A 5,115-nucleotide genomic window follows, 5' to 3' on the forward strand; every position below is an offset into this window, starting at 1 on the left:
TCATTAATATGCAAATTAGATATGACAAAGATCACTGTGGAAAATTTCCCGCCAAGATAAAAATAGCTTTCGGTCACGTGATCACCAAAAAATACGCCTTAAATTTAATGTTTGTGTACAAATTAATACATTTTAACTAATATCATCGTTTAAAATTTAATGTTTCTGTAAAAATTAGTAAATTGTTACAAATTTCATCAAAGACAACAGAATAATTTTCAGCTCATAGAAACTCTACAATAAATGATTATTTCTTCGAAAGACGTCGATATGCACGAATAAATAATAAATATACAATAATGCTTTTATCCATTTTAAGTGGATATTGTAAAAATTAAGCTATTTAATTTGTTTGGCTTTTATAATTTAGTTTCCGAATATTTTACTGTGAAATTCCATTTAGTAAACAGAAACAAAGACAAGCTATTAATTATAAACAGGACAATAGAATAATTTTTACGTAAATTGAGTGAAAATACAGAAAAAAACAAATTATATCAAAGATGGGGACAAACAAGCTTACATCCCCAGAACAGAGCTTATAATTTGTTGTCAATTTCAGCCTGTTCCTACTTTGACTGTTTTATGTTGGTAAAAAGTTATTTTTTTAAAATAAAAGTACTTTGTTGTTAGTGAAGAAAGATAAAAGTATCGAAATATAATATTCAAAATTAAAAATATTGATGTATGTCCATATTAGAAATGTATATTTTTTTCCGATATTAGAAATAATATCACGAGAAAAACATTATATAAATAAAATTCTAATTGATATATTTACAATATATTCTATTTCAGTGTTGGATTCTATGGGGAAACCTTCAGCTGGTATGTTAGGTCTAACTCAGTGGATCAGGGGTGATTATGATCAGTGTCTGAACATCGATAGCGGTCACAGTTCTAATCTCAAGAATTCTAAAAATATTAATGGAATGTACTGCGCAATCAAGTTTGAAGTTCGTAAAATAAACCTTGAAACTGTAGAATTAATTTTAAATTTTAGAAATAATACACTTCTTCACTTATTGGAAAATCTTTTTGTAAGTATACCAAATATTTTAAACTACTTTTTTATTTAAATATAAAACTAGTTAGTGTTAACACTAATACAATATTTTCTTAACCTACTTCCAATTTATTTATTATGTTTTGAAAAATAAATAAAACCTTAAAATACTTCAAAAATTTACTTTTATTATTTTACGACAACGCTACACTTAGGCGATCTGCTTAGGGGGATGCCTATTGGGAGGAATTTTTAAGGGTTACTGGCCCCAATTCAGGCATTACAGACGTAGAGAAAACTCGGAAAATTTATTAATAGGATCTTGTACTGGTGTATTGGCACAGTAATGAGAGTTAATTCAGGAAAATTACTTTATTTTATTACCTGTAGTAGCAAGGTCCTATTAATAAATAACGTCCACGTAGACGACTATCAATAATAATAATAAATTTTAAGAACAGTAAGGCTTTTCTAAAAACTCGGAAAACTTCACACAACTAGCCTGTCCTGGACAGGCGCGAGCCAGAACCGAAATACCGGTGTTCAGGAAACGAAACCACTTAGCCATTGGCAGGCCTGAAAGATTTAGGCATATGCTTGTTTAAATGAAGATCGATATTACTAAAAGGTGTAATATTCACATCGATAAAAGTGATGTCGAGTAGTCTCAATAAAACGATAAGGTTGCCTTTTCTTTTCTAATCTCTTTAAATCCCTGACCAAGTTCCGAATTCATATTTACCACTATTTACGTGAAAAATGTTAAATCTATTGAAATATAATCCTGTTGATGTTTCTTCAACATAAGAAAATGTACCAATGTGCCCTTCTGTAAGTCTGTAATACACAAACATAATTTTTGTTCAAAAGCAAGCACTCCTTCTAAAAGCAAAATAGCTGTATGTCTCTTCCTTTGCAATTTCTTGTTTAGAGTGTTTAAGTATGAGGAAATGTCTGCCATAACGTAAATTTTTTGTAACCAATCGTGATTATTGAGCTCAACTCATTAAAAATCTTTTTGCTTTAAAAATATTTTCACTCTTTAAATGCAAGCAGAAAATCTCATCAATATTTCTCCTGTGATAAGCTACTTTCTTTTATTGTGTAAAAGAAGATTAGAATATTGGCTATTAACTTCGTTAATTAGTTCACAAAACTGTAGATGATATATTAATTTTGCCATTATTTTGTTTACCCTTACAGTCTCAGAAGACAATGGCATGTCTATTATTTTAGCACTTATTTCTGTTTTATTTTTAAAATCGCAAAAAAGATACTCAGACATTTTAATAAAACAATCTTTCACAAAATCGCCATTTGTAAATGGCTCTCCCCGATTCACTATTTATACAGCAGTAACAGAAGTAGCAGCAACTGTATTGTTACTTGATTTTATCCAATTTTTTAAACTTTTCTTGACATTTCAAATACACAATCCTGTTAAATCTTAATCAGCTACATAGGATTCTGTCCATTCACTTCTAAAAATTCTCGATTTTCTTCTTGTACTTTGGTCTTATTTTCAGCCATATTAAATATTACTATTAATACTAGAAGAAGCTTTAACTCAAAATTTATCTCTTGCACTCTGTAATATTTAATGAACTAAACATGAATAAATAAGAACAGTATGAAACTACTGTAATTATTTTGATTAATTCAAAAATATTTTTTAAATTCAGAAACCTAAATAACATATTTGCCAATTTTACATTAAAAAGTTCCAATTGTTTCGAATGACAAAGTAACCGGACAAAGATATCAACCAATACATTTCATTACAAGTCTTAATGTATATGTTACCGGCCAAACTAGTTTGTCTTAGGCCGAACTGAGTTAGAATTATTATTCAAGTATATTAATGGTTAAAATAAAATTATAAAGCAAACAATTAAATGAACAATATTTATTCAAACATAGTTTACTTAATTATAAAAAATTAACGATTAATTTCATCCTAGGTATCGAAGGTGGTGACTCGTCTCCGATTCCAGCAATCAGAAGAGAGGGAACAGTGGGATGCACGTTCTAACTTAACCTAACCTATTCTAATAAATTACCATAATTATTAGCAACCAAATTATTAAAACAGGTCATGTTAGGTTAGAACGTGCATCCCACTGTTCCCTGTCTTCTGATTGCTGGAATCGGAGACGAGCCGCCATCTTCGATATCTAGGGTAACATTAACCCACCCTGTAAAAATGAATAAAAGATTAAATATTTTATATGTTACACTAAGAAGCAGAAATAAGTTCATTTTTAATTTTAGTTTGACTCTTAAAGTTATTTTTATTATTTCGTTTTTAGTTTTGAAAATATTTTCGAATTACCTTAAAAGTGCATGGCTTAATAAAAAGAATACAAACTGATAAGTACTGATTAGCTTATTTTTATTTTATAGTTTTGTAGAAGTGTTATGTCACTTCTAATCAATACCAACTAGTGTGTCCTAGGCCAAACTAGTTTTGCCTCACACGGTAGGACAAACTAGTTTGGCCTGAAATCGGGTTTGGCCGTGAACACATATACAGTAGAACCTCATTTAACGAGCACCTCGCATAACGAGCAAAATAAATTGTGGAAACGACTCGTTCAGCTAGCATCATAGTGTCGCTTGTAATCATACATTTTTCCAAATTTGTGTTTACACATCTTACGTATAAACATCAACAACCATACCCCGTTATATAATAAATACGCCAAACTATATACCAAATTCTTGGGCTACGTAAAGGCTATAATTACATATTAGAAATCAATTAAATTGACTAGAGGTAGGCAGTTATGCTTCCATCTCGTATTAAATTTAATGACCGATTCCAAACTAAATTACAGAAATGTCTAAATTAAAAACTAATTATTTATAATTATAAAATTTAATACGAGATAAAAACATAACTACCCACCTTCAGTCAAATTAATTAATTTCTAATATTTAATCATATTTTTTACATAGCCCAAGAATTTGGCATATCATTTGGTGTGTTTATCTGACAAATTATGATTGTTTTTTTTTGTTTTCTGCAAATCGAATTCGCATTTCACGTTGGTTCATTCCGCGCTAGAAGAAAAGATAATGATGATTGACGCTTCTTAACAATGTTCATTGTATAACTTTCTTCGACTAAACATTAAACATAAAATATTTGAATATTTTTTTAGGCGTGAAACGCATTATCGTATTTTACATTAATTTATGTAGAAAAATTGTTTCGCTTATCGAGTGTTTCGCATTACGAGTAAGCCTCTGGAACGAATTATGCTAGTTAAGCTAGGTTCCACTGTATATTTCGTGCTCTAGCCCCTCTTCAGTACATGCTACAATGATAAAATAAAAAAGTACAACTACACATTTAAAAAAGTCTACATATCTTTACATTTAAGACAGTATCGGCACAATTATTTAAGATATTGCAGGTTTTAACAAGTAAAAATTTTCATAACTTGCCACAAATACATATTGACTTCTGATATGTCATAAAAAGCAAACATTTAAAAAATTAATAAGCAGGCTTAAAATGAATAAATACAAATGTATTCTGACAGAAAGTATAATTAATTCATAAACTATCTGCAAAAGTTCCTCAACCTTAACACGAAATAAGAAAAAAGTGAACTTTAAGAAATTTACAGGAATTTCTCGAAATGAGAAAAATTTCCCAAATTAAAAAAACAACTACCGAGATCCCGGCATCCCGTTTAAGAAACCCTAATACCAGTGACATGGCATTTTAAAATAACATACAGGCTATGTTATTAGTCAACTCATACAACTATTTTTTTTTTTTTTTTTTACTCTTTTCCGCCCTGTGGGCACTAAGAGGGCCTTTTTAGTAGGCCTATTATGGGTTCGGCCAGGCCCACAATGGGGCGACCGGGTGGTGAGGAACGGGGCCCGATATATCCGAACGGACCACCCCCCGAAAAATTCCTGGGGATTATTCGACCCGTTCGGATTCGATCCCGGGTTCCCAGAGCGGTAGGCTGCCACCTTTACCGCTCGGCCATCCGGCCTCATACAACTATTATGAGAGCTGTTTAGTCGGCGTATAACGGCGCAGTGTACAACATAATTTTCCGAAACAAACATTAGTTAATGTTAACCAC

This window comes from Centruroides vittatus, unplaced genomic scaffold (genome assembly GCF_030686945.1).
Source record: "Centruroides vittatus isolate TY-2023 unplaced genomic scaffold, ASM3068694v2 contig_378, whole genome shotgun sequence".
NCBI classification, from domain to species: Eukaryota; Metazoa; Arthropoda; class Arachnida; order Scorpiones; family Buthidae; genus Centruroides; species Centruroides vittatus.